A 23,655-nucleotide genomic window follows, 5' to 3' on the forward strand; every position below is an offset into this window, starting at 1 on the left:
TTTCATGTTATTTGTTTTTAAATCAATAGAATACAGAAAGCAACAATATATTATTTCTTCTGATGGGTCTGTCCAAAGCAGAGAAGGGAAAAAGATATACCATGTGGAGACCACTATTTAAAATGGCCCTTCTGAAAACACTCTTTTCAGCTCCCAGGATCTGAACATTTTCTCAAATAAAACTGTTATTAAATTAAAAGGTCAGTGTCTCAGGATGGGCTACTTTAAGAGAAGCTCAGGAAAGGCCAACCTTGCCTATTAGCACAGGGAGTTTCCAAGCAGATCTTTAGGGATTGGCAAAATTTGTAAAATGAAAAAAAGTAAAAAAGAGAACTGTTCAAGCCACATAAATCAGATTTGCCATGGAAATCTGCAAACCTATTTCAAGCTCAGTAAGTATGTTTCCACAGCTTTGACATACATACAACACTTTGCTTTTAAAATGTGTTAAGACAAAAGGGTATTTTCTTCACATTCTTGAACCCTATACTTTAAAAAAAAAACAATCTCCTCAAAAACCACTTCATTGTCTCTCTCAATGGCAAATGTATCTTAACGTATACAAACACTAGCATTTTCTCAATTAGTTGTAGATGACCCAACACTGACCACAGAACATGTGAAAAAAAAAAACGCCCAGTGTTTCAACTACATGTATTGTAGCAAGTTTGGCCCTACATCCTTTCTTTCTTTTTTTTTTTTTTTTAAAGATTTTATTTATTTCTCAGAGAGAGAGAGCACAAGCAGGCAGAGTGGCAGGCAGAGGCAGAGAGAGAAGCAGGCTTCCTGTGAGCAAGGAGCCCGATGTAGGACTTGAACCCAGGGCCCTGGGATCGTGACCTGAGCCGAAGGCAGCTGCTTAACCAACTGAGCCACCCAGGTGTCCCCCTAAATCCTTTCTTTAAAACTATTACTTTTTTGGGGCGCCTGGGTGGCTCAGTGGGTTAAACCTCTGCCTTCGGCTCAGGTCATGGTCCCAGGGTCCTGGGATCGAGCCCCACATCGGGCTCTCTGCTCAGCAGGGAACCTGCCTCCTCCTCTCTCTCTGCCTGCATCTCTGCCTACTTGTGATCTCTGTCAAATAAATAAATAAAATCTTTTAAAAAAAAAAAAACTATTACTTTTTTTAAGATTTTATTTATTTGAGAAAGACAGAGAGAGCACAAAGGGAGAGGTAGAGGGAGCAGCAGACTCCCCGCTGAGCAGAGAGCCCAATGTGGGACTCGATCCCAGGTCCCTAAGATCATGACCTGAGCCAAAGGCAAACACTTTAACCACGACTGAGCCACCCAGGTGCCCCTTTAATTATACTGAATATAATAAATATTTGTATGGTTGAAAGCAGTTCATGATTCCTAACAAATTTGTGTTTGTTTTTAGAAAACACCCTTCTAAACAAATGTTTTGGTTAGTACACTAACTCTTCACTACCTAGCAAAATCTTCTACTCCTCTTGGCCACATTCTAAATTTCTAAGAACTTAAATTCTTTAGAGAGTCTAAGAATCTGAATTTCTCATTTGGGTTCAGGATTAAATAAGAAACTCCTACTTATTACAGAGCCTAGTATTCCTACGAATAGAATACCATGTTCTTAATTCTCAGAGAAAGTGTAGCATAAATTCCATTTGCTTCACCGGCCTTCTATGTTATACGACTTGTGTCCAAATTGCATTTTCAGAAACTTCTTAAACTAGGGCAAGACTAGGAAGGAAGAAGTGAGAAGAGGGATTCACAATATTCAAGATAGTTCCTTGAATGGAGAACAGAATATTCAAGATAGTTCCTTGAATGGAGAACAGACCCCAAACGATGGAAGAACTTCATGAATGCCTCATCATCTATGAAAAAAACAAAAAATTGAAACTTAAGCTATGATTCAAGATTTATACAGATTCCCTGAATCTCAGGGGACATATCAATGTCCTTTGTAACCTGGACATGACTAGGACTTTCCCTTCCCTTCATTTCCCTTGCAACATCCTTACACTGTAATTCCCTCCCCAATTACAGTATTTCTTAAACAATCTCCAAAAGTTACTTAATAAAAATGATGGCTTGCCTCTTAGCAAAATGTCATGTCCTCTGGGATCTTTTTCTTTACTCCAGTTCTCTTTCCGGTTTTACCATTTGTTGATACATGTCATGTCCAGATTTATAATGCTTATTATTTTCATATGCCAGTTTAAAAACACTGAAGGGAAACTACAAAGATCTGCTCTAAGAGGGACATACATGTAGGTAACTGCATAACACGAGCAGCAGGTGTTACAAAAAGACTGAGGCTCTGCCAGGATTGAGACAGCTGAGCCCCAGCTTATACCATGAGACACTGCCAAATTAAATTTTCAGCTGTGTAGAAATACCCATTAATCTGATAATTTCAATAAATTCATTAATACAAAAAGAGCACTGATTGTTTTAAGTAGAATAATGGGAGCACCCATGCAATCAATGAAATACAGCACACAGTATATTGGAACTCAATGACTCACAGCATGGGTTGCAGGATAAATCCTGTCCCCCTCCTTATCTTATAAAAGGTACGGGGTTTGACTGGGAAAAGTGTCAAAAGATAACAAGGAGAAATCTCTGAGGTTAAAAAGAAACATGTAACGGTTTGCCATTACCCATTTGTGGCACCATTTACTTGGCAGACAAATAAACCTGATTTAAACACACACACACACACACACACACACACACACACACAACACAGGGGAGTATACTAAGTGTGATGTTCAGTTGACAGTTACATTCATTATCAGCCAAGGATAATGTATCCTAAGACTGCCTTCAAACAAATGCCGTCTGTCGAGATACCTGGCTGAGTAATTGAGGCCACCTATACGACACAGTTAATGACAGTGTTAGAATGAAAATCCGTAAATGCACATTTATAACCATAAATATTGAATCAGAAGGCACAGTGGTACAGAGTGTGGCCACCTAAACATTAGCAGCATCGAGTTAATGGCTTATTTTGTTGTATTAACTGCTGCTCCATCGGGATTTATATACCTTTGTAAATTTCTAATTTGAACGGGACAATATGCAAATAAAGTCGACTTTATTGTTTCCTCCACAACCAGCACTCGCGGCGACTGGTTCCACGTTCCATTTTATGGAAAAACACGCATCAATACTACGCCACAGAAGCCGAAGAGCACCAGACAAGCTCATCAGTCACATGCTACAGTTTCCACATTTTTAAGCAGATAATTCATAAAACCAGTATTGAGAACCAGGTACATCTAGTATTTCATGTCTCAACATCCTGAATAATAGTTGCAAGACCTCACAAAGCCTCAAGGAAAGTAAGATCTATAATTTAAATTAAAAAATAATAATTACCTCTGGATATTGCTTTTTGATGCATAGCTTAATTTTTTGTGTTTCATAAATGGATGTGTTTTGTTCACAGGGGATAAAACTATAAATTAAACAGTGTTAATTCTCCAACCCCAAATAAAGAACCAAAATCACCCAAACCTGTTTCCATTTCGTTTCGGTAGTCCTGAGCGTGGCCATACTCAAACATTTCTTGGAAAGACCCGTGAAATGCAAAGAGGACCGAGCTAGAAACGAAGGTAGTTCCCCTTTAATCTAGGCTTTGCCACAATTGGTTTTTGTGATTTTGCTCAAAATCACACCATTACTCTAGGCCATGGATGGATAGTTCATCTGTAAACTTGAAGGGCCCAAACTAGAAAATCTCTAAAAGCCAAGAGCCCTTCCCCTGAAAACACGGGTTGAATGGGAACCTCATGGAACTGAATTCATGCTTAAGCCTCCACTTCCCTAAAAGCCCAATAAATTGAAGGTAAAGGAATAAAAGAGCACATCACTGGCAACATACAGGGTCAGTTGCTTGAAGTGACACTCCTCATTTGGAGAAACTGTCGGATACCCACCCAGCAAACTACCAAAAACGGCCTCTAGGCTTCACAGACAAGGCAAAACTAAAAGAGGGAGATGCAACATTGTACAGGCTATGACAGATGTTCAAAAAGGATGTACTAATTGTTTGATCTGTAGAATCAAACATCAGTTGTTGCATAAAATAAGTCATCAACTTTTGAGGTGGGGAAGATTTAGAACAAACATATACAATGTAAAAGCACATACAATTTCTCAAAAAAGAAATTCAAGATAAGCTCCCCTCCCCGCCCCCACCCCACCCCACCCCCACCCCACTGCCACCATCACCAGGGTTCTGCTCCTGGACCCTCCTTTCAGAAAATCTGGAACCAGGGTGCCTGGATGGCTCAGTGGGTTGAGTCTCCAATCTTTTTTTATTTTTTTTTTAAGATTTTATTTATTTATTTGACAGATAGAGATCACAAGTTGGCAGGCAGAGAGGCAGGCAGAGAGAGAGGAGGAAGCAGGCTCCCTGCTGAGCAGAGAGCCCAATGCAGGGCTCGATCCCAGGACCCTGGGATCACAACCCTAACCCAAGGCAGAGGCTTTAACCCACTGAGCCTCCCAGGCGCCCCCAGCCTCCAATCCTGATTTCAGCTCAGGTCATGATCTCAAGGTTGTGGAGTTAAGTCCCAGGTCAGGCTTCACATTCACAGCAGAGAATCTTTCTCTCCCTCTGCCCATCCCCACTACCCCCAACTCACATGCCCTCTCTCTTCTATCTCGCTCTCAAATAAATAAATAGATCTTTATTAAAAAAAATCTGGAACCACCACTACTGACAGTATAATATTTATAAAGGAGAGACAGATGGGTATTCATTATGAACTTCCTGTACTAGTCATAGGTTTCAATGCTTAAGCTCTTCTACAGCCAATCATACGAACTTATTTTTGTTTATTTTCTTCGAAATCAAATAACCCCTAGGAATAACACAAACGAGGGAAATCCATCAATTCACTATATAGGAAATGCACATTGACTTAATCCTATGCTAGGCTTTATAACAGATGAAGGTATATGGTCCCAACCATCAGAGATTGTAGCCTGAGTTAGTAAAATTGTGCTCTTGAGGTTTATCAAGGCTTGCTGCAGTCATGGAGTGCTTCATGAAGGAGGTGGGACATGAGCAAGGACCTACATTAGAAATGGAAATGAGGGACGCCTGGGTGGCTCAGTAGGTTAAGCCGCTGCCTTCGGTTCAGGTCATGATCCCAGCGTCCTGGGATCGAGTCCCACATCAGGCTCCTTGTTCTGTGGGGAGCCTGCTTCTCCCTCTGCCTCTGCCTGCCACTCTGTCTGCCTGTGCTCGCTCTCTCTCTCTCTCTCTCTCTCTGACAAATAAATAAATAAAATCTTTAAAAAATAAAATAAAATAAAAAAAGAAATGGAAATGAGAGGCGCCTGGGTGGCTCCATGGGTTAAAGCCTCTGCCTTCAGCTCACGTCATGATCTCAGGGTCCTGGGATCGAGCCCCGCATCAGGCTCTCTGCTCGGCAGGGAGCCTGCTTCCTCCTCTCTCTCTCTGCCAGCCTCTCTGCCTACTTGTGATCTCTATCTGTCAAATAAATAAATAAAATCTTTAAAAAAAAAAAAAAAGAAATGAAAAGGAACCCCCAAAAAGCACGTTTGTAGGAAGAAAAAAATAAAAGGGTAAATTACGCCTAATCATGAGGAGGCCTGGAAACCAAGCAGGAACTGGGATACAAAATGTTTAGAAATAGGGTACCAAGAACAGTTATTACAATATGGAAATAATGCAGGGCGCCTGGATGGCTCAGTTGGTTAAGCATCAGCCTTCAGCTCAGGTCTTGATCTCAGGGATCAGGTCCTAGGTCAGGCTCCCGGCACAGCCGGGAGTCTGCTTCTCCCTCTGCCCTTCCCCTCCACTCATGTTCTGTCTCTCACTTTCTCTTTCTCTCTCTCTCAAATAAATAAAGTCTTTAAAAAAACATACGGAAAAATGCAATCAAACAGGGTGTTATAGGAAATTTATTCTGGCACAGGTTTGCAGATAAACAGGATGGGGAAAGCATATGGCAATGAATGAGTGATTCTTAAAGTGTAGCCTCATCCCCCAGGCCCACCTCTCTCCCTTCCCAAGGAGCTGCAGCACCAGGAACTCCAGCCCCAGCCCAGACCCATAAATCAAACACCGCCGGGGGAGGGGGCAGCACTCCATGTGTTAACAAGCCCTCCAGGCAATCCTGATGGTCGCTCAAATTTGAGACAGTGGCATGAGGTGATGAACACCTACCTGAGCTTAGGATACTGGCAGTAAAGACAGCGTGGAAGATACAAGAGCTTTCATGGAAAAACTGATCCTCCGTGACTGACAGAAGGAGAAAGAAGTCAAAGGTGCACCCAGATGCCAGGAAATTAATACCCATGATGGTCAATTAAGAAGGAGAGGCTGTGTGGGCAACAAGGATAATGAGTTCCATTTCAGACATAGTCAATTGAAAGTAATGGTAGAATCACCACATGGAATTCTGGCAATTAGATATTTGAACCTGAAATTCAGATTTGATTTGCGACTTGGCAGGAAATGCTGACTTGGGAATGACCATTACAGAGCTGAGCTTAGTGAATTCTGGGGGAAAAAAAAAAATGCATGAAGAGAAAAAAGTGTAAGGATTAGGCCTTAAAAATACATCAGAAGAAGGAGGGGAGTGAAAGAACAAACACCATTAGGGGCAAAGAAGAAATGGAATGGAAAGGAAGAAATGAACCAAGATACCATGTGCACAAATGATAGATTTCATCTCCTGCGCCAATTCCAATCAATGGCAGTAGCTGCTTGGGGTGCTGGTGTGGGAGGACTCTGTGGCCAATTCCAGGTTCCGTGAATTACAGCCTCCGCTGCGCACTGGAGAAGATCTGGCAGCACGGCTAATAATTACCTATTATCCCATGGAGTGCATGGAAATCGGATAGTGTGGGCATCAGGAATCAGTGGGAAGAGAGCAATGGAGGGCAGCAGTGATAGGCCTCTCCAACAAATTTAGAAATAAAACGAGAACTAGGTGGAAAATTTATAAATAAAAGATGATTTTCACAAAAAGTGCCAATCTGTGCCTGTTTGAAGGGCGGCCATGATGAATAATCTACAACAAAACTGTAAGAGGCTGATGAATGCTAGTTGTTGTTTCTGGAGAGTAGATTAGAGAACACAACGTATACATTACTCGTTAGGATATGGTAGTTTAATGTACAGGAATGAAGCCCAACTAAAATTTATATATTATATTCCAGTCCACTTTCCTCATTACCACCCTGTTGCAAAGTTCACAGTGCAATTTTTAAAGTATATTTTATAACAGTGAGACGGAGTGGACAAGCCCACTTCATGTGCTAAAAAGCTTTAACCAAGACTAATGTCCTTCCCTAAGTAATTTGCTTTGGTAAATATAAAGTCAAATACCACTCCAACACTTAGACGCATAAATCAATCCTCCCTCTTCCTATTGTTATGAACTAGTGTGTGCTTTTTAGCAAGAAAATTTGTATTTTATCAAAAAATCCATTAATCACTAATAAAATAAGTGATTAAGTAACAAATAAAATAATAAATAGGATATTTAGTTCTTTAAACTCTGACCAACATTATTTTCTCAGGGAGTCTTTAAATTATCTTTGTATGTAATCAGAGCCCAAGAGAAGAAGACTCGAAAGCCTGAAAATAAAAGCCACCCTCTAATCCACCTAACTGTCCACAGCTCTGGAAAATGTCAACAGACCCCAATCTCAAGACTTTTCTTCCCTCGAATAAAAATAAAATGTCTGACCTAATTATGGCCCTTTTGAGAAGGAAGAAAACTACAGAGTCCTATTTTAGATACTGGCCCACTACTAGCCAGTAGAAATAGTAAGGGACCACAGACAGACCTCTGGGTTCCACTGCCTGCATTTACAGCCCATCAAGTGGAAGGTGCCAAAAGGGCCTATTTAACACACGAGCTAACCACTTCAGAACAATGGCCTCTCCTGGGAAGTTTTTAAAAAAGCAATTCAGATTTAACACCCATGCTTAATTCATATTTTATTTATGGTACTTCAAATATATTAAAACTGTGAGAAAGCAGAATACACATCAGTATTATATTTTTCATTAAGCTGTAGTTCAATATCCTGAGCTTTGTTTTTTTTTTAATTTAATTCATACTGTGATAATTAGATCAGCCTCTTTTTTGAAGTAAAATTGTATCGATAGCCGTGCTATTTTGTCCTTCATCTAAAGTAACAAATCTCTACTTATTGTAAAGAAAACAGAATTTCAATGTAGTCATCATCTCTAGTAAAGGAAAAATGCTACTCTGGAAAGCATTATGGAAGCTGTGAATCAGCTGATCACAGCTGCCTATTATACCATCTTTAAGACACGAGACTGCGGGGATGCCTGGGTGGCTCAGTCGGTTAAGCCTCCAGCTCTTGATTTCGGCTCAGGTCATGATCTCACGGCAGTGGGATGGAGCCCCGTGTTGGGCTCCACACTGGGTACGGGGCCTACTTAAGATTCTCTCCCTCTGCCCCTGCCCTCCCTCTCTCCCTTTCTTCCTCTCTCTCCCCCTCTAAAAAAAAGGCGGGGAGGATTTCAATACCAAAGGCCTTGTTCTGTCTTTAAATCCAAGAATGTACTTAACCTTTTTCTCTAGGAGTAAAATAAATCACCCATAGTAAAGTTAGGCTGAGCAGAAGAAAATAGTAAAACATTAATTGTGATTATGTTTTTTTTGTTTTGTTTTGTTTTGTTTTTTAAAGATTTTATTTATTTATTTGACAGAGAGAAATCACAAGTAAGCAGAGAGGCAGGCAGAGAGAGAGGAGGAAGCAGGATCCCTGCTGAGCAGAAAGCCCGATGTGGGGCTCGAACCCAGGACCTGGGATCATGACCTGAGCCGAAGGCAGCGGCTTAACCCACTGAGCCACCCAGGCGCCCCTGTGATTATGTTTTTATCATGATTATATATTCCTAACAATCCACAAATTTCCTCAATATCAGTGTTATACAGAGAAAGACGGTAAAACACTTTTCTCTTTCAGTAACATTTCACTTTTATAACTTACACTGTGTGCTATGTAGGTTTCAGGATGTAAACCTTTTAGAATACCCAGGGCTGTCCAAGGTAGTAATGAAAACAGATGCTTTCTTTGAGGCCAGTAGTTTTCACCCTTACCAGATACAATGCTGCTTTCTTTCAGCAAACATTTTGTAATATGCCCTTTACTACCCTGAAAATAGGCAATTATTTGACACAAAAATTTTTAATCACTGTAACACCCTAAGTTTTCTATTAGAAAAAAAAAGAAAAAAGAAACTAATATGTCATAAAATAATGGCTTTTTGCTATATAAATGCTCAAACCCAACCACACTAAAAGATGTATCAGCCTGAATCTTGAGCTTATATATTAAGTCACCACAAAGGCAACAGCTTTCACTATTGCTACCCAGCAGCTACATTCTCAGAAAATTCAGTATATCTTAAAACCATGCAGAACAGACAGTCTGCTTATATATTAAGTTCTGGGCTGAGTAAGCAGGTTTTCAATTGCATGAATTTCTGATGGGACATTCAGAAAATTGAGGCCACAGGACAATTCTTCAAGGGACAGAACTCTCTCAGGCACTGCAAGACCTCTAGATCCCTGCCCATACCACTAAACACCAGGAGCTCCCCAACGAATTTCTAAAATGCCCACCTGGGAGTCCTGTGAATTGTGTAAGACTGATGATTCACAGACCTGTACCCCTGAAGCAAGTAATACATTATATGTTAACAAAAATAAAATTAAAAAAAGATCTAGAACATTCCATTGTCTCAGAAAACTCTCCTGGGCTCCTTTCCAATCAGTTCCTATTTTGCCTCCCCCATCCCCCACTCCCCAGAGCAGCACCCACTGTTGTCTTTTATCATCATAGAAAAGTTGTTTTGCCTATTCATGTACTTCATATAAATGGCATCACACAGTAAAAAATAAAATAAAATAAATAAAATGCCCACCTGGAAGCAGTGCTGCCCCACCACTGAGCATCACTGTTTGAGACTGAGCTAGAATATTCACTCTGGTACAAGAAAAACATGGGAAACCTAGCTACTTTGTGGTGTGTATGACCACCACTGATAGTCGCAAATAATGCACTGATAGTAACATGAAGTTTCCAAACACAGATAAAATTTGCAGGGGGCTGCAAAATGCCTTCCCCCAATGTGAGCTTTGCTCCGAGATGCCCAAGCATTAGTACCTTCCTCTCTCTCCATAATCACTAAAATCACATTTGCCCAGTCCCATTCTTACATATCGCCTTGATTTTATTTAATGTATCCGAAACCACTTTCTGTCAATCATTGACTTGTCTAATTTTTTCTCCCGATGCCTCAAGATAGGTCCTCAAAGGATGAGGGCTCCATCAGGAATTCAATGGAAATGGAAAGGTGGGTACAAATGGCAGCCAATAGACTTCAGCTCATTTGTTAGACATCAAGAATACACACAGACACAAGATGATACCCATCTACCCACCAACTGTTCTAATGTTTTCATTATTAAGCACTCACAGACATTTCCAGGTTAATCCCTTTAAGAGAACAACTTCCCAAACATAGCACGCTTCCCATCAACAGTGTCCACATCTGACGATTCTTGGCCAATTAAAACTCTATGTTTCATAAATGACAATACCAGAATTAACACCAAACAAAGTTCAATAGGCCATATCATTTTTGTATTCCAGGAAAATGAGAGAAAGATTTAAAGATACTCACTCTAAATTGTCTAATAATAATTCACAGAGAGACTTTCTTGAAATGAAGGAAGTGAAGGTTTAGTAAGGAATAATTTCTCTATAAATACCAAAAATAAATTAGCTTTCACTACAGCATATAAGAGAAAACTGTCTAGCATAAATTATAGGAAGGCAGCAAGAATGAGTACAATCCAAATATGTAAGATACTTTAAGAAAAATGTATTTATGTCATTTTTAAGTACCTTTAGCAATTGGATCCAGCCTTTTAAAACATGTTATCAGGTAAAGGTCCCTAGAACTGTTCTAACAAAACCAATAATTAGAATACCAACTTACTGTCTGTAAATAGCAATTGCTAATGTACATGACAATTTCATAAAATAATTTGCTAAATAATTTGAGAATTCCCCGCAAGGAATTTTCTTACCAAACTTGCCCTCTCTTCCACCCCATCCCCCCACCCTGCTACTCTAAGTAAACATAGAGCTTCTCTAATTTCGTCATTTAAATGAGTTGTCATTTAAATGAATCCAAATTAATTTTACTGCATCTTTTAACATTTTTTAAGTGGCTTTAACATATTTTATCTGTAATACAGTTTATAAAGGATTTAACAGTAAAAAATAAGACATAAATATAATATGAAAATACCTTTAATAGTATAAAGTGTTCAGATTTAAATCTATAAGCATGACTATCAAATAATGAAAATAGTATAAAACATCACACATGAAAGATCTCCATTTCGCAATCACAACCATTGTGCTTGTGTGTGTGTGTGTGTGTGTGTGTACATCATAGGACTGTGAAATAGATTAACACATCTTATTTGATTTCTCTGAAATGGAAAAACCGAGCTCAATGAGAAGCACAGCAAAAGTATTTTAAGAACCAGGTTTAAAGACATCTGTGCTCTCTTCCTGACTTTATCCTCTGTGACTTACATTCTTATCTATAAATTTCCAATGAGGTTTCTCTTGAAAATGAAATGAAATAAACTGAGAAGGTATTTTAAGGACAATGATGAACATTACAAATCAGAATGAAATTCTGTTCAACTGAAGAGCCACCAGCATTGGATTTTTAAAATTCTGACTACTGTATAATATTTCATTGAGCCAACACTGTATTTCCCAAGAGATCACAATTTTTTCATCATACAGAAAAGATCATGTAATTTAAAAAAAGAAAGAAACAAAGAAAGAAACAAACTGAAGGGAGCTGGAACAGCACTGAGAGGGGGGAGGGGGGGAAGACTGTAAAATGGCTGATGGGATTAAGGAGGGCATTTGAGATAAGCGCCAGGTGTTGTATTCAGTGACATATCACTAAACTGTACACCTGAAACTAATATCACACTGCATTAACTGGAATTTAAACAAAAACCTGAAAAAGGATAAAATTGTGCTGTGCCTCTCATGAGAATTCAGGATCTGGCCTAAAGTTGAGGCCCAATTGCATAAGTATTTCAGCTTTTGATCTCCAAGGTTCATTATTTATTGTAAATGAATTTGATCTGACAGTAACAAGAATGAATTTTAATCTCTTTCATTGTCTTTGAATACTGCTAAAATCATGGATTATGATGGATGATCAGGAGACCGAAGGGTAAAGTAAAACTGATGTTGAGCAAGCCTTGCCTAAAAATTCATTTTCATGGCCCATTTAAATACTGTTAGAAACAGGAAGGTCAGTAGCAAAGAGAAAGATTTAGACAACAAGGAAGAGCAACCTATATTTTACACATAAAGCAATGAGAAACGGGAGGCAAGCTCAATACCCAAAAACGGGGAAATGGTCCAACAGTAATACAGAAGTGCCATATTATGAAATATGGTGCTAATATTAACATGCTTTTTTAAAGAATATTAATCCATGAAAAGAGTCTCACAATTACGCAAAAAGGACAAGATACTAAACTGATCACATTGTTTGGTCACATTATTTGATCATGTTGTTTTGTACACTGTATGTCCAGTACTGAAAAAAGCATAAGGAAACCATCACAAAGAAATACATGTAAATATATAGTTTCAAATGATATATATAAAGTGATAATAATGATGTCTTTGAATTTGGGAGGAATGGGTCATTTTTCTCATTCTTTATACTTAATTGGACTTTTTTGCCAAAATACATTTTTACTTTCCTAATTTCATTTAAGAAATTATTTTTTAAAAACTTGAACAGACAATAAATTCCACTTTTCAAATGTACAAAATGTATCAGATTAGCAGAACAGACATGCAAATCTCACTTATACCAAAAAGGAGTCAGCTGGGATTAAAGAGTCTGAAATTGAGCACCATATGATTTGAGAAAAGAAAATTGGTTTTTGTTTTTCCCTTTTACCCCATAGCCATCCTGCCTACACTTCATTATAATAGACTATGTATTTTTTTTAAGATTCTTTTTTTAATTTATTTATTTGACAGAGAGAGATCACTAGTAGGCAGAGATGCAGACAGAGAGAGAGGAGGAAGCAGGCTCCCAGCTGAGCAGACAGCCCAATGCGGGACTGGGTCCCAGGACCCTGAGATCATGACCTGAGCCAAAGGCAGAGGCTTAACCCAGTGAGCCACCCAGGCATCCTAGACTATGTATTCTTAAAGGGCAAATCACTCAAAGAAATTACGATTATATACCATTACTGTATTGTCTGGGGGAGCGGAAGTTATAGCATGGTTCCTAACGGTGCCACCTAGAAGCACAGCACATGAGGGCTACTTGCTGAAGAGTTCTGTATTGAAAATTATGAGATCCAAAGTGTCAGAAAAAGAATATTCGATAGCCATATTAAATACAGGAAGAAAATGGGGGAGAGGGAGCCTTAGAGAGCCAAAATATTCTCTTCGCACTTCATTGTTTCAAGTAGCATTTAATTTTTTGTCTTCCATTTAGATTTTTCCAATTGATACCACCAATGGTCCTAGTATGATGAATGATAACATGTTATCAAGGAGAGCTGATGAAAAATTCTTGGTCACTGACTTAAGCAATCAACTGAGGTTAAGCTAAGTCAGATAAAAGGAATGAAAGATAACCACTGATACAATTTTCTACATCATGCAACAAATAACCCACAACATAATGATAGTAAAGCTCTATGGAAATCCATTTCCTATACGCTGCAGTCACTGCTACAGAGTCACTACCTTTGGGGATGTTCTAGAAAATCACTCGATAAATTGTCCATTTTGGCTGTGAGACAGACAAGAGAGTCCTATTTATTTTATTCCACAGAGGCATAGGCTAAAAGAAAATATAACTTTGACTATAAATTTACACTATTATATCTATCATTATATTCTCTGCTGCCACTAGCAAAATAAAACATTTAATGTTCTTTGCTTGCTGATTGGATTTATACTTAGTAGGAAATACCTATCAGAATTTAGTCTTGCTTCCTTAAAACAGAATCTGACAACTTCTCGCTGGGGTTTCACGGCCTGAAGCGTCTCTGGTAAAAGCTATTATTCAATGTACCAAACTCTCATTTTGTAAAAAGTTGCTTAGTACATGTACACATTAAAATCGCTAGCTAAGACAAAAAGGTTTTAAATATCTATTTGTAGGAACTATATCTCAATAACAAATATCAAAACCATTGCTTTTTGCAAAGCTTTCAAGACAGAGTAGCAATGACAAATGACAGGACACTGTAACAGATACTATAGCTTTATCATGAATTTACTCTTCATCTTCTTTATTTGGGCTTAAAGGAAAATCAAACTAAATTATTCATTCCTCAGAGTAGTAAAGGAATCCTCAGATAATGTTTACGCAGTTTGAATGTAAACTGAAAATATCAAGTCTTTTCAACTTTTCACCCATACTACTAAATCAGGAATAACTAAAATCCAAACAGGAATTCAGACATGTGACAAAGTGAAGTCTTTGTAACCAAAATGTCCCAACATTACTCAGCTCTATTCGGAGAAGAACCTGTGCCTCAGGGATGCCCAAATTCTCAGCACTTACAATCCTGACTACATCCTTTTCCAGTCTCACCTGGAAATCCAAAGAAAATTATGAACTTCAACTAACACACCACAGGGTGCCACGAGGGGCAATTTCTGGTTGGGCTTGTGGCTGATCAGAGTAAAGACTACGTTTTCCAGCCTCGCTCACAGCTGTGTAGCCTAGTGGCTAATAGTATGTATGTGGACCTGGTGTGTGAAGCTTCTCATTCCCCACAGCAGAGGCTGGAGGACAGCTGGGACCATTTTGGATCATACAGATGATAGAAACACTCTAGAGATGCAATGCAGTAATACAGAAGGAACCTGAGTCCCAACACAAAGGAATCTTCAAATTACCCAAAGTATTATGTGAGAGAAAAAATAAAATTCTAACTTTTTAAGCCACTGTTACTTAGGGTCTCCATTAGACAGTAGAACCTATCTTCTACCTTATGTATTCTCATAAACATGGCAAAAATTCAAAGTTCTAATCTACCCTTTCTCAGACCTAGAAGAATCAAAGACAGTCTCAAAAACATGCACACTTGAGATGGGAATGGGAAGAGAAGGGAGGGAGAGGGGAGAGTGGGGAAGAGAAGAAAAGCTTTAACACCTGTTCTGCTGAGCATCCTAGAAAACAGCTAGATGGGGCGCCTAAGTGGCTCAGTGGGTTAAGCCTCTGCCTTCGGCTCAGGTCATGATCTCAGGGTCCTGGGATGGAGCCCGGCATCAGGCTCTCTGCTCAGCGGGGAGCCTGCTTCCCCCTCGGTCGCTGCCTGCCTCTCTGCCTGCTTGTGATCTCTCTCCGTCAAATAAATAAATCTTAAAAAAAAAAAAAAGAAGAAGAAGAAAAGAAAAGAGCTGGAAGTCTTGAGGGCAGAAGCCTAGGCTTTGTCCTAGGAAAATCTCCCCATCCAGATGTGCGTAAGAAGAGGAAACTGGAAAACAACCCAGGTGTTCTGTCCATTCCAGGGTCAGTCATTTAAGCAAGATATTCAATCTCTTTAGAAGAGCCTCCGTTTCATATTTCTAGAATGAGGGGCATGGACTAGATCATTTCTAACGTTCCTTTCACTTAACCTAATTCTGAACCTATGCTTCTCTACCCATGATACCACAACAGAGCATCTGAGAAAGTCAGCTCTGGAATCTGACTGCCCAGAACTATAACCCGCCTCTACCATTTGTTTTGTGTCTTTAGCTTCCCTGTGACACAGTTTCCTCGCCTGTAAATGTAAGTATCACAAAAGTAACCACATCACAGGATTTTGGTGGGAATTATATTTCCTCCTAATGTATTATCAGTACCTCATCAGATTACGTTTTATCTCTCATAAGCCTACTTTACCTAAAGACATGTACATGTAATCCTCAAATTTCAAGTAACCAGCAATTTACAGATTACTCATCGAAATGACCAATTACCTTCTCTACTCTGGCATTTCTTCAAGGCTCCATCCTGCCATCTGCCTCCTGTTCCAGAGGAGTCTAACACACTGCCTGCCCATGAATCATTCACTAACTTTCCACCATCTTCCTGGAAAGTTAAACCTTTCTGAAAAAAAATGTTGTGGCTACCCAAAGTTTGTTGAGTATCTACTTGAAGCAACGCTCTCAAATATTTTCCTTCTCTCTTCTCAAGCAGCACTCCACATAGCAGCAAGGGTCCAAAACAAATCCTCCTAAGTCTTCCTGTTTTATAGATCTTTTTTTTTGCAAATTTACCAAGCAGCATTTGAAATAAAAGGATTGATTATGCCGCAAGTTCATTTTCCCCATCGCCCCCCCATCATACACAAAAAACTCAAACGTGATCATTCTATCCTAGGTGTGCCCTCTAGGAACCCCACTTGCACTAATCTGTGTTGGCTGCTAACTTTCAGGAATTCCTAAAGCCGAAAACAAACAACTGCACCACTTCAACGCTAACAGTTCCTAAGAGGACTTCAGCTATCAGCTACAAAATAAACATCCGTTTAGGTCTAAAACAGTCTGCGTGGGCATAAGTTAGGTAAAATATTAATACATTAAAGCTGCTGGTAATGTTTTTTAGCATTAATGTTAAAATTCTATAAAAAAATAAATATTTTAAGCATGCAGTGACTGATTTGTTGCATTCTTAAGGAATGCAAATTATATCCAGAGGTCCTTTTCTTTCCAGCACAACATGTCCAATTTCATAAAAGATGTAAATGGAGAACCATAATCCACTTAAACATATTCAATTAACAGAAAGCTTTGTTGAAACACATCTATTTTTTTTCTCTTTTTAATGAGCAATACTTCATACTTTCACAATCCCAAAAATGCTTCCCTTACATTGCACTTATATTTCTGCATTTCCCTAGGATTCTTTCAAATGGTGGAGCACCTATGATTACTGTTTTTAAACCTCTTTCCCACACAGAACAAACACCAAAAGAATGCCCTCTGAGGGAACCTTAAATGACTTGCTACCTCCTGACAGCCATCCTTACCCCCAGAAACAAGTAGGGATCTTGGCATCCCTGCTGGGTGATACTCATCATTACAGTCAACTCTGCAATAACAGAAGGACCAAGTAGGGCCACTATACTTCGGAAGTCATTCCAAGGTAGCTCTCATCTGTGCCAACGTATGCACATTTATACAAAGTCACTCCCAGGTGCAGAAACTAGGGAGACGTTTCCCTTCCCTTCCCAAAGCTCTTCTTCCTGCTATACATTCCACCAGCCAAATGCTTCGCTCAGAGCTTCTAGAAACACAAGTCCTCTCAATAATAGAATCTTGAGAAACTCCTTTGTAATTTTTTAAAGAATCTGTAATGTATGCTATTTGATAAAGTAATTTTAAGTTTAAAACATTTCATTTATTTATTTCAAGTAGGTTCCACTCCTGGCATAGAGCCCAACACATGTCCTGAACTCATGACCCTGAGATCGAAGACAAGAGCTGAGATCCCGAGTCGGACACTTAACCTACTGAGCCACCCAGGTGCCCCTAAAACATTTGATTTTAAATTACTAATTATTGAGATCATGACAAAGTTTATTAATAATCTTTCTATAGTGTTTATGGTACATCACAGAATTCAACTTGTTCCAGTCTTTAGGGAAAAAAAAAAAAATCAAAAAAAAGACCATATTTTTGGGACCAATAGTATTTTTAAGTATAGTATCAAAAACAGACCAAAAAATGCTTCCATGACCTAATGATCAAAAATCTTACATTTTGCATTTAAATTGTTTAAAGTAGTTAAAGTAAATTAGTGGTTTTAGACCCTTTGTGTTTTATTTCTAAATGATAAGAGAGATTTCAGGGTGCTACCTGTAAATGCAAATAAACTTGAGGGAGGATAGCTTTTATTCCCAATAAATTAAAAAAAAACTGAATGTAATAATCACCATATTTTTCTCTTTTTAACATTTAGTATTAAAATAATAGACACACCTCATATATGAGAATTTGTATCAAATGAATACAGCTTACAGATCTATCAAGAAGCATCCTGAAGCTAATTTTCAAAACTATCATCATTTTTATGATGTTCATTAACCTGCTTTTCATCTCCAGTGTCCCGTATGTTTCTAGACTTTAACCAATAATCCATTATGGGCATAAATCAAATACTACGTGTCCATGAATACAAATTTTAAACTACTTAAACGTCTACTCGCCAAGACAGGTGGGAGTATGTATAATAAAGCAACTGGGTGATAAAGCAAACAAGGAACTGAAGCCGATTTGCCTGATCTCCACTAACAATCACAAAACTCATTAGACAGGCAAAGGAAATATTTAAATAACTGTTTTACTGGTTGATTTGTTCACAGAAATTAAAATATCCTCCATTAGGGCTTTTAACAGCAATGTGTTGTTCTCCGGAACAGTCATTCAAGTCCCCAGTTGGGAAATAGTGTTTTAGAATGCTACAAAATCCTAACGTAAGCGGACACGGATTCCTTCAAACTTTCCCTGTAACTGGATAAATGCTTGTGTTGTATGGCTCCAGAAATGTCCGAATGGGAAACAAATAGCAAAATAAAAATTAATGGGGGCACAGGGCAGGTACACACACAAAAAAAAAGTCTTTTATAAAAACTAGAAGAAAAAAAAATGTACTCTCTTTATGCCAAATTTCAAGATTTGTCCTTGGATAATCAGGAGTTAATGGCATTCTCCAGCCCTATAGTAAGCAAAAGTCTGTTATAAAAACTCAGGCCAAAAGCTGTTACAAAGTGCTATAGACAAATAACAAACTGAAGGCTGGGAAGAGCACAGGGAGAGAGCGCGTGTGGCGGGAGAGAAGTCTGGCAGATGTTTCTGCAGGGCCGACCGGGGAGGAAGCTCGTGCAGGTGTGCAAGCCCGCTCCGTGGGAGGGGCAGGAGGCTGAGGAAGACGGCTCTGCCAGTGAGCCCCACCATTCCACACCTGGGACCCATGAAGCTGGCCAGGGCCAAGCAGAGCCCCAAACTTGTTGCGTCCTAGAGGGCGGCATCCCTGGTGAGCGGTGAACGTGCTAAGGGGGCTTTTCCCCTCTACCTGCAGCTCTTCCTGACACACCATCCAAGTTACTTCCTATCTCTGAAGCTACCCCTGAGTCACACCGAGGAGGGGCCCTAAGCGGGGGCCTTAACTGTTAAGAAGCAGCCTACTTATTCACTGCCTAAGGGAAGAAATAAAATGTTTTTGAGTGGTTATCTCCCATACTTAACTAACAAAAGAACGGGAGAATTTAGACTTCAGGTAAGTACAGGAGCAACTAAAATACACTCAAGCTGTCGGGTCTGACAGCTGATGAAGAGGTTCAGACTTTCCAGGTGGCAAGCGACAAAGAAGCCTTTTCAGGCTTCCCTAATGCGCAGCAGAGCAACGCCATGTCAATGCTCTTTACCTTTGCCCCTCGGGTCCTTCCTGTCTGTGCCCTACGCACCAGTCATTACTGATGGGGACCTGAAACGCTCTCTCACGTCAGTCACTCTTATTAAAACAAATTGCCCAAAAGGAGCTGAAATACAGAAGACTAATGCTTCTTAATGAAGAAAACACCAAACCCCAATACAATTGTTTTACCTTTGGGGGACAGGAGGATAGAGAATGGACTAGAATCTGAGAAACAAATAATTTACAAGTATAGGTTCTAACTGTTTTAAATTAAAATGAACATTAATGTTTACCCTCAAGAATGACAACATATGGACACCTTATTCTTTTTTATGAGGCCTTAATCATTAGCATATATTTTTGGTCTTGAAGTCAATTTTTTCAACCTTTATTAAGTGCCTAATATGTGCCAAGACCAAGAGGTAACATAACGTATACTGGCATGAAGGACAGTATGGTCTATACAGTTCTTATCCTAGGGATTCTGAGGTTTTCATAAACTTGGATAGAAAAAAAATGCATCTTTACTTTCACTAACCTCTAAAGTAAACATGAGCATTTCCTTTGATTATGAATGACAGCGTAAATTCAAGTAGTATTAGAGCGAGTATCTGTGATTTTTTTCACCAGAAGAAATCATAGTTTCTTAATATATTATAATAGTTTCGGACATCTCAAAATATCATTCACACTCATCACTACTTTGAAGTAACAACAGAAGACCAGACCCTTTCATTTAGTACGCTTATAATCAGTAACCATATTTCTATATTACAAAATTGGGTCCTTTAGTACCTTGAAAATGTTATTTTAATTTGTCTCATTTGTAATGCTATATATTGTATGTATTTATAAGAACAGTACTCTGAGAATGACTCCATATACTTCACCAGATACCAAAGGAGACCATGGCACAGAACAGTGAAGACCTTCTCTTGCAGGAGAATGCACAAAGTTTGTAGTCAAGGCCCAAGCTTAAATCCAGATGTAACTGCCTGTGGTCTAACCAAGGCATCTAACCTCCTAGGGCCTCAGCTCCTTCATTTGCAAATATTTCTCAGAGTTGCTGGACAGCGATAATGTATGAAAGACCATGAATCAAATTTTAGATGATGCCAAATTATGGCAAAGACACCAAAGTTAATAGCCTGTATCGGTCAGCATGACTTCTCTAAAAGATGTAACCAAAAAAAGTTTCAGAGTAAAGACAAAGGTAAAAGAAGCTATTTCACAGTTTTATAATCTTAATTCCATAAACTATCTTGTCCTCGGGTTCTTTTAAAAAGATAATCCAGGAAAATCAGAATGAAAAGATATGAACCAAACTTAGAGCCACGGCTCATTATTTTACGTAATCATCTAAATTCCTGGCACTTAAGAAAAGATATCTTACCTGAGTTGAATAACAAGAGAAATATTAAGTTATGTTCAAGATGCAAATGTGATTTATCCTCAAGCAAAAATCAGTCTTATCACTTAATCCTTACCACAGAGTAGAGCACATTTGTAAATTATGTTGGAATATTTTTTTGTTCAAATATGATTCATACATTTTAACAATCATAGATCTAATGACAGGTGGAAAAAACCACCTATGATGTCTGAATATAAAATAGTAAGCAAACTGGCTAAATTATGAAAATATTATCTCAACTAATGCAAGCCCAAGAAAGAAACCTTTAATCTTTAGAGACTGGAGGTTAAAACAAAAAGAAGATGTAGATAATCCAAAAAGTCAAACAGGGTTGCTTTAGTTCTGGATCCAATAAGAGACACTCAGAATCAATTAGTGAACAACTACCTTACAGAGATAGCAGCCATGAGCTGTGGGTATAAATTCAGGAGGAAAAAAAAAAAAAAAAAGAATGCAATTTGTAACCACCAGTATTCTAACACTGTACTGGGAAAATAATATATACATAAACCTTTAAATGACCACAAGCCAACAATAATTTTAATCCATCACTGAGAACAACATAAAACAATAAAATAACTATGCGAAACTGCATGTGGTATGATCATCCACAGGGAAGAACTAGGAAGGCTTCTTGGAAAAGGCAGGATTTTACTGATTTTAAAGACGAATATGGCCTAATGGGGAGAGGATGACAAGGAAGGTAAGGGTAAAGAGGTAGGAAGGGCACAGGGATCAGAAGGGCCAGTTCAGAAAGTAGCAAGAGGTTGGGGCGACTGGGTGTCTCAGGCATTGAGAACGCTGAGCGTTCTCTTGTTTCAGTTCAGGTCATGATGTTAGGTCATGATCTCGGGGCCCTGAGATGGAGCCCTGCAACAGGCTGTGTGTTAGGTTGGCCTGTGCTCTGTTGGCCTGTGGTTCTCTCCCTCCTTCTGCCTCTGCCCCTCTCCCTGCTAATGTGTGTGTGCCCACTCTCTCTCTCATATAACCTAAAAAAAAAATTTAAAAAGTAACAAGAGGAGGGCGCCTGGGTGGCTCAGTGGGTTGGGCCGCTGCCTTCGGCTCAGGTCATGATCTCAGGGTCCTGGGATCGAGTCCCGCATCGGGCTCTCTGCTCAGCAGGGAGCCTGCTTCCCAATCTCTCTCTCTGCCTGCCTCTCTGTCTACTTGTGATCTCTGTCTGTCAAATAAACAAAATCTTTAAAAAAAAAAAAAAGTAACAAGAGGAGATCTCCTTTCTGAATTAAATCAACAAAATACCTACTCATATATCATTGGGAATTTACAACCAAAGGGTAAGAGTAAGAACTGTCCCCCTAAAAATAATTTAAAACCTCTCAGACACGATAATGAAGTATGTAGGAAACAGCAACAATATAAAAACATATGTGCAAATACTCCCCAAGCAAGCCTCGAAATACACAGAAATTCACAAATCGAGAGAGGGTTTCAGATTTCTTAAGGCAAGGAAACAGGGTAAGGACATTTTGTAAGTTTCTGCCAAGAAAGTGAAATTTTTTAAAAATATGTATGTATTTGCTCTAAAGCCATACAGAATGTATTAAAGTACTGGACACCTGGTATTTCAGCAAAATTTTTAAATTTTGTAACTTTTTATTTTGATGTCATTTCAAACTTGCAGAAAAATTTCAAGACTACAAAAAAATCTACATGGACCCTTCACCTAGATTTCCCAATTAACATTTACTCTCTACACATACACATGCGCACACTTCTGAAACACATGACAGTAAGTTGCAGACATGATGGCCTTCACCCTAAATATTCCAGTGATTTCTGAAACACAAGGACAATCTGTTTCATAACTACAATTCAATGATCCAAATTAAGAAGTTAACAGTCATACAATACTAAATCTTATTTCATTTGCGAGCTGTCCACACATGTCCAAAAAAAGTCTGATTCAGATCCAATCCTGGATCACACACTTAGCTACATACTTCAGACACATGATTTTTGTTAATTTTTTAAAGACTAATTTAAACTTAATATATCTAGAGGAAATAGTGCCTAGTAACTCTTACCCTATGTAATTTTTCAGTTCTATTTACATGCACTATTATGGTGGCCTTACATGTTTAAAAAAAGAAAGACAGAGTCTCACTTACACTATTTAAGTGTGTAAAGCCCAGTAAATGCTTTCTCACCAATAATGAGGCTCACAAGACTAAGCTGTATTCCTGTTGGCTTTGTTTATTCCCGTTTCTCATTTAACCATCAGCACCTTGAGAGCAAGAGCCTCACACTCATCTTTGTATTCCTCATAATGTATACTAAACTTTGATGCCTGGAAGACGTTTCAACAGGACAGGCAGAGAGACCAGGGCTATCTTCAGGTTAAACTCTCCATTAGGTTTCTCCATGAAAGAAAACCACACTGCACATTAAAATGATCAGAGAATGACTGAAAGTGAAACAATACCCTTAACTTCAGCATTAATTATTTAGGACAAAGAAAAACCATCCCACATTTCACACCTCGGCTATTAACCTTGGGACTGTGAGGCCTGGGTCCAGGTCCCTTTCAGGAGCTCGTACGCTGCTGCCATACTCTGCTGCTTCTGAGACATATACTCGCCATTTACGTTTCAGCCATTCTGGGAATAGCGACAGCTTCTGACTATTGCTGTGAGCCAGGTGGCAGTCACAACAGAGTTCATGACACTGTTTGTGTAGGATCGAGGGAGCAGTGGCATCAAAACATGCAGAACAAGTGTCAGCAGCTC

At 38.9% G+C, this 23,655-nt stretch overlaps 1 protein-coding gene across 2 annotated transcripts in view; it reads right to left on the reverse strand.

Moving 5' to 3' along the window:
• CHCHD3 (coiled-coil-helix-coiled-coil-helix domain containing 3) overlaps positions 1 to 23,655 on the reverse strand; it is a 278,747-nt gene that overhangs the window by 224,605 nt on the left and 30,487 nt on the right. The gene's annotated exons all lie outside the window — the stretch shown is intronic.

This window comes from Lutra lutra, chromosome 11, assembly GCF_902655055.1.
Source record: "Lutra lutra chromosome 11, mLutLut1.2, whole genome shotgun sequence".
Lineage (NCBI taxonomy): Eukaryota > Metazoa > Chordata > Mammalia > Carnivora > Mustelidae > Lutra > Lutra lutra.